General features: G+C 41.8%; 1 non-coding gene across 1 annotated transcript; it reads left to right on the forward strand.

Annotated features, from left to right (window-relative positions):
* Nucleotides 1–7,127: 7,127 nt before the first annotated feature.
* Nucleotides 7,128–7,231, forward strand: LOC112768558 (small nucleolar RNA R71). Its single transcript, XR_003185971.1, has one exon. It is a non-coding gene; the product is annotated as a small nucleolar RNA R71 (small nucleolar RNA).
* Nucleotides 7,232–7,701: the final 470 nt, after the last annotated feature.

The following is a 7,701-nucleotide window of genomic DNA, read 5'->3' on the forward strand; positions in this document are numbered from 1 at the left end:
ATTCGAAAACGTTGTGACACTCAACATGTCACTAACGTTCCAATGTCCCCTAATTCACGTTAGAGTCCACGTTAACTAGGTTAACGTGGCTTCTAACTGGCCATTCTTACCATCCAACGTAGTGACACTGTTGAGTGTCTACTAACGTAATGCCATCATTCCATTCCTCATTGTTAGGCTTTGCCCAGTTAATAAGTTAACGTGGAAGTTAACGTGCCCTTGGGGGGTTGTGGTGCTTCCAATGTATGATGATGTTGAGTTCACTAACGTTGTCGACAACTCTCACTTCTTACGTTAGCTCCTCTTAACCAAGTAACGTGGGAGTAACGTGGTGTGTGCATCCTTGGCCACTTAGACAATGTTAATTCACTAACGTTGCTTCTCTTCCCCCTTTAACGTTAGGCCACGTTACTAGGTTAACGTGGCTCTACGTGGCCACTCATAGTGTTTGCACGTAGGACAATGTTAAGTGTCACTAATGTTGGCTCAACTTCCCTTCTCTACGTTAGAGTTCACGTTAACTTATTAACGTGACTCTTAACGTGGGCAATGATGGCTTTGAGAGTGTTATTGGCAATCACTTTTCTCATTAACTTTGCAAGTTACCTCCCTTTCCTGCTTCCTTTGGTCCTGAAATCAGCAATAGAGTGCATCAAAGTTCTAGTCCAAGCATAGGTAATGCAGATACAATTGTCACTAAATTCATGCAAATCCTCATGAAATAATGTAAATGCCCAATGTATCTGAATCAATGTAATATCTACCCAAACTAGTTATTTCTAAAGAAATACATGAACTACTAAAAAAGTAAAAAAAGGTAGTGAAACTGCCAAGATGCCCTGCATCACAAACCAAATAAACTGCTGTCCCTAAGCAATATTGAAAAAGAATATAATGAATATCCAGAGAATGAGGCATTCTTGTGAATCATGTTACTATTTTATGGTGGTTTGCATAGAACTTAGGTTCATTCTTACTGCTTTCAGACTTTTATCATGTCTTAAACACTTACTTTGTTTATATCCCATGAGACTTTTATTCATTGATCCTTTTATTGTTATTTCAAGGGTTATTTGTGTTATTTAGGCTAAGTGCTCTGTAAGGGGCAACTCTTTAAGATAAGCTTTCAGCCAACACTCCCGAACCAGTTGGTTCAAGGTGCTAGGTGTTGAAGCACCCTAAGGACTTACTCCCTCAAGTCTCTCCCCCATACATACACACCACAGGCATATAGTTTATTTATTTTCTTTTCTTGAGACCTTGGTGTCCAGCACCTCTTTGGGTTACTAAATGCTCTGTAGTGAGGGTTACTCTTGATAGTGGATTTTCAGCTGATAATCCCGGGTTAGTTAACCCAAGTTACCAAGTGATAAAGCACCCCTGAGAGCTTATTCATCCAAGTAGATCCTTCATACAGGAGCACCACAGACACTTGTCTTAAGGTCCAAACCATTGGTGCCTAGCCTTATTGCTTACTCTTTTTCTTTTGTTTTTCACTTCCATTGTTCTTTCCCTTTTCTCTTATTAGGATCTTGTTACTAACTTAGTCTCATGAGTATATCCAAAGTCAAGTATTCAGGATAGATAGTTGTCCTCCTAGCCTTGTGGTTGAACCAACTGGCTAACTTATACTACCCAAAGATTCATGAATGCACTTCACATATGACTCTACTCTGGTCTTTTGAAACATAAACATTCTCTCTTCATTTGATTTAAAGGACAAGCTTACAAGAAAGTAAAGTAAGGATGCAGTGACATAAAGACTAGTGCACATAGACCTATTCAAACTTAAAAGACAGAATTTAAAAAGGTTCAACTACGCGTAACTACAAATCAAAAGTGCATTCGACTTCCAACTTTCAACAATTCTGAGTACAATGGAATTTAGTAACAATACAACCTTCGGTTGATGATTTCTGGTTGCCCTCTCTCTTTGTCATCATCCTAGTTTTTGCTGCCTCGCTTCTTTGGTGGAGGTGCACCATTTCCTCATAAGATTCCTGCAAGGTTACTGGAAGTTGCTTGTTCCCAAAGCACTTAAGACATAGTTAGCTTGCATGTATGCTGGTGCTTTTTGAACTCAATTTGGTGTGTGAACACCAAACATAGTTCCTTGCCCAGTGCAAACATTGCACATATGCAGAGAGCCCCATATGTTGTTGTCAACAAAGCAATGATCACTTATAGTCTAACTACATCTAAGTGGTTTCTCTTGATTAGATTGAGCTAGCAATGTTCTTTTGGAGTGGAGTGTAATTCTAACCAATGTTCTTTGGTGGAACACCAAACTTAGAATTACACCAACACTCTTGGATTGTTCTGGTGTGGAACACCAAACTTAGCTCCTTACAATACAGGGGAAACGACTTGTGATTTTTTTTATTGAAATAAAGATGAAAGTGAAACTACCTGAGGTTGGGTTGCCTCCCAACCGAGCGCTCTTTTATCGTCGCTAGCTCGACGAGTCCTTAATTACTTGAGATGGTACTTTACTATGGGGTTTTCCCCCATGTTGCCCAGATAATGCTCGAGTCTTTGTCCATTCACTGTAAAAGTCCTCTTTGAACCTTCATCCGTGATTTCGATGTGGCCATATGGTGATACTTTCGTAACCATGAAAGGTTCGGACCACCTTGACTTGAGTTTTCCTGGGAACAGCCTTAATTTAGAATTGTAAAGGAGTACTCGCTGCCCCTTTTCAAAACTTCTGGGCGCAAGATGCATGTCATTTTTTCTCTTTGCCTTTTCTTTATACATCTTAGTGTTTTCATAGGCTTGTGACCTGAATTCCTCCATCTCTTGCAGCTGCAAGATCCTTTTTGCACCAGCAGCAATGCTGTCAAAATTTAGTATCTTGATAGCCCAGAGAGCTTTGTGCTCCAGCTCCAGTGGTAAATGACAAGCCTTCCCATAGACCAGTTGATATGGAGACATTCCAAGTGGAGTTTTGAATGCTGTTCTGTATGCCCAAAGAGCATCATCCAGCTTCTTCGACCAATCCTTTCTAGATGCACCTATAGTCTTTTCCAGGATCCTCTTCAGCTCACTGTTAGATATCTCAGTTTGTCCACTTGTTTGAGGATGGTAAGGTGTGGCTACTTTGTGTTTTACCCCATACCGTAGGAGGAGAGCTTCTAGTGGTTTGTTACAAAAGTGGCTCCCTCCGTCACTGATGAGGCATCTTGGGACTCCAAACCGGCTAAAGATATTTTTCCTGAGGAAGTTCATGACTACCTTGTTATCATTAGTTGGGGTTGCAATAGCCTCTACCCACTTGGAAACATAATCCACTGCTACCAGGATGTACTTGTTTGCATATGAGGTTGGGAATGGTCCCATGAAATCTATTCCCCACACATCAAACAGTTCCAATTCCAAGATGAAATTTTGTGGCATGGCATTTCTTTTGGGCAGGTTTCCAGATCTTTGGCATTCATTGCAGCTTTTTACTAGTTCCTTGGCATCCTTGAAAAGGGTGGGCCAAAAGAATCCGCTTTGTAACCCCTTTGCGGCAGTTCTGTCCCCTCCAAAGTGCCCGCCATAACATGAACTGTGGCAATTCCACAGGACTTCTCTTCCTTCTTCTTCCGAAACACATCTTCTAAGGATTCCATCTGAACATTTCTTGAAGAGATATGGCTCGTCCAGACAAAGTATTTTGCATCATTCATGAGCTTCCTTTTTTGATGTTTATCGATCCCTGGGGGTAATGCCCAGTTGCCTTGAAATTTGCAATATCTGCAAACCATGGTGCTTTGTGAACTGTCATCAACTGCTCATCGGGGAAGAGCTCGTTCACATTTGTATCATTTCCTCCACCTTGATCATGAGGGATTCTGGATAGGTGATCTGCACCTTGTTCTCCACTCCTTTCTTGTCTCTGATTTCAATATCAAATTCCTGCAACAGTAAGATCCACCTTATTAGTCTTGGCTTTGATTCTTGCTTGGCAAACAAATATTTAAGTGCTGTGTGATCTGTAAAGACAATCACTTTAGCACCAATGAGGTATGATCTAAATTTGTCAAATGCAAAAACTATTGCTAGCAACTCCTTTTCAGTTGTGGTATAATTTCTTTGAGTTTCATTAAGGACTTTGCTAGCATAGTATATGACACGAACTAAGTTATCTTTCCTTTGTCCTAACACTGCCCCGACTGCAAAATCAGATGCATCATACATCAATTCAAATGGTAAGTTCCAATCAGGTGGGGAAATAATAGGAGCAGAGGATAACCTCATTTTCAAATGTGCAAATGGTAGCATGCATGTTTCATCAAAGATAAATGGTGTATCAGATACAAGGAGATTGCTTAAGGGCTTGGCTATCTTTGAAAAATCTTTAATGAACCTTCTGTAAAAACCAGCATGCCCTAAAAAACTCCTAATTGCCTTGACATCACTGGGTGGGGGTAGTTTTTCAATAAGTTCTACTTTAGCTCTATCAACCTCAATGCCTAGGTGAGAGACCTTGTGACCAAGAACTATTCCTCCTATCACCATGAAGTGGCATTTTTCCCAGTTCAAGATCAAATTGGTCTCTTGGCATCTTTTCAATACCAAGGCGAGGTGATGTAGGCAACTAGGAAAGGAATCTCCGAATACCGAGAAATCATCCATAAAAACTTCAATGAATTTTTCTATCATATCTAAAAAGATAGAAAGCATGCAGCGTTGGAAAGTTGCAGGGGCATTACATAACCCAAATGGCATGCGCCTATAGGCAAACACTCCATACGGACAAGTAAATGAGGTTTTCTCTTGGTCTCTCGGATCAACCACTATTTGGTTATATCCTGAATAACCGTCGAGAAAACAATAATATGCGTGCCCTGCAAGTCTTTCCGACATCTGATCCATGAATGGAAGGGGAAAATGGTCTTTTCGTGTAGCCTCATTGAGTTTTCTGTAGTCTATGCACATCCGCCATCCTGTGACAGTCCTTGTAGGTATGAGCTCGTTCTTCTCATTGGTAACCACAGTGATTCCTCCCTTCTTGGGCACAACATGTATGGGGCTAACCCAAGGGTTGTCCGAAATTGGGTATATGACCCCTCCTTGCCAAAGCTTCATAACCTCTTTCTGTACCACTTCCTTCATGATTGAGTTCAGCCTTCTTTGGGATTGAATGGATGGCTTGGCATCATCTTCCAACAGTATTTTATGCATGCATATGGCTGAACTGATTCCCTTCAAGTCAGCAAGGGTCCATCCAATGGCATCCTAATGCTCCCGCAGCACCTAGAGTAGCTCGTCCTCTTGATCTTGACTGAGGGATGAATTTATGATCACTGGGTAGTTTTCATTTTCTCCTAGATATGCATATTTGAGAGTGGGCGGCAGTGCTTTGAGTTCAAGTTTGGGTGCTTCTGACTTTTCGTTCCCTTCCTTTGGTGCATCTGGTATATGTATTTCTGCTGTGGCCACCTCTTCACTTGATTCAGATTCTTCCTCCACCAATCTTTTGTCCTCTTCAGGTTCTTCTTCTTCAAAATTCTCCTGTACTTCATCCTCAAGTGCATCTAACCTCATGCATTCCCCCAATTGTTCTGGTGGGTAACTCATGGCCTTGAACACATTGAATGTCATCTTTTCATTGTGTAATCTCAGGGTGAGGTCACCCTTCTGAACATCAATGACATCTCCAGCAGTGGCCAAGAATGGCCTTCCCAGGATGATGGAGGTCTTGGCGTCCTCCTGCATGTCGAGCACCACAAAATCTGCTGAAAATATAAAATCTCCCACTTTTACCAGCAAATCCTCTACTATCCCGTGAGGGAATTTGAACGATTGGTCTGCCAGTTGTAGGGCCATTTTTGTTGGTTTAGCCTCCTCAATTTTCATCTTTCTCATCATAGCTACTGACATCAAATTGATGCTGGCCCCTAAGTCACAAAGAGCCTTCTCCACCGTGATTTCTCCTATAATACAAGGGATCTGAAAACTCCCAGGATCCTTTAGTTTCTGGGGTAGTTTATGCTGAATGATAGCACTACACTCTTCAGTTAGTATCACAGTCTCATTGTTCTTCCAGCTTCTCTTCTTAGTCATTAGCTCCTTCAAAAACTTGGCATAGAGTGGCATTTGTTCTATGGCTTCAGCAAAGGGTATGTTGATTTGTAGTTTCTTGAAGATTTCAAAAAATCTCAAGAACTGGTTGTCATCTTCCTTTTTCTTCAATAGCTGGGGATATGGAGCTCTTGAGATGTTCAGTTGTGGCATCCCTTTTTCTTTCTGCGGACTTGGCATGGGAGGCTGAACACCATCTTGCTCTTCTCCCTTTTTATTTGAGCCTTCTTCTTGTGGTTTTTGGGGCAGTTCCTTCAGTTCCTTCCCACTCCTAACTGTGATAGCTTGACACTCCTCCCTTTTGCTTGAATTGGCATCATAGCAAAGGTTGTGATTAGGAAGCTGCTTAAATAGATAGCTGATTTGTGTCTCCAGTTTCGTGATGGCAGCATTTTGATTCTGCATGTTTGATTGCACTTCCTCTCTGAATGCTTTACTGTTTCGAATATCTCTGCATACTTCTTCAATTAAGGTTTCGATCTTAGAGAGCTTGTCATCAATTGATGGGTGATTCGGAGCAAATGTGCTGTTTTGGTTTTGATAGGCGTGTGGAGAAGTGTTGTTGTGGGGTTGTAACGTCTCTGGCCTTGGTTTTGATCTTGCTCACTTTCCCACCAAAGTTTGGGTGGTTTCTCCATCCAGGGTTGTAGGTATTGGAGTATGGATCATAGTTTTTCCTTGGTAAATTCCCAATGTAGTTGGCTTGCTCCTGACTACCCTCTGCTTCTTCATTCACTCCTTCTTGGGTTGTTGATGAAGTGGAGATTGCTGCTACTTGGTTCCTCTACATCTTCTTGGTGAGGTCAGCCAGCTGCTGGGTAATGAGCTTATTTTGGGCCAACAGAGCATCTACATTGTTTAGCTCCATTACTCCTCTTGTGTTCCCTCTTTCGGAAGCATAGAAGTAGTCGTTCTCTGCTACTGTTTCAATAACATCTATGGCTTCCTCAATAGTCTTCTTCTTGTTCAAAGATCCTCCGGATGAATGGTCTACGGCCTTCTTTGACTCATAAGAGAGCCCTTCATAGAAAATGTGCAGCTGCACCCATTCGTTGAACATGTCAGGTGGACACCTCCTTGTTAAGTCCTTGAACCCCTCCCATGCTTCATATAGAGTCTCACCATCTTGTTGCCTGAAAGTTTGGACCTCAGCTCTCAGCCTATTGATTCGTTGAGGAGGGTAAAATCTTGCTAAGAATTTGTTCACCACGTCTTCCCAAGTTGTCAAGCTTTCCTTTGGGAAAGATTCCAGCCACTTGGCTGCTTTGTCCCTAAGTGAGAATGGAAACAAGAGCAGTCTATAGGTATCAGGATAAACACCATTAGACTTCACTGTGTCACATATCCTTAGGAAGGTGGTTAGATGTTGATTGGGGTCTTCTTGAACACCTCCTCCAAATGAACAGTTGTTCTGAACGAGGGTGATGAGCTGTGGTTTAAGTTCAAAATTGTTGGCATGGATTGTTGGCTTTTGGATGCTACTTCCACAATTGCCTGGGTTTGGATTGATGTAAGAGCCCAAAACTCTTCTATCCTCCCCGCATGATTTGCTCTACCTCCTCCCCCATGGTTGTGATCTTCTTCTTCATGATGGTTTTCCATGTTGTCTTCCATGTTTGGTTCAAATAATTC

Source organism: Arachis hypogaea, chromosome 17 (genome assembly GCF_003086295.3).
Source record: "Arachis hypogaea cultivar Tifrunner chromosome 17, arahy.Tifrunner.gnm2.J5K5, whole genome shotgun sequence".
Taxonomy (NCBI): domain Eukaryota; kingdom Viridiplantae; phylum Streptophyta; class Magnoliopsida; order Fabales; family Fabaceae; genus Arachis; species Arachis hypogaea.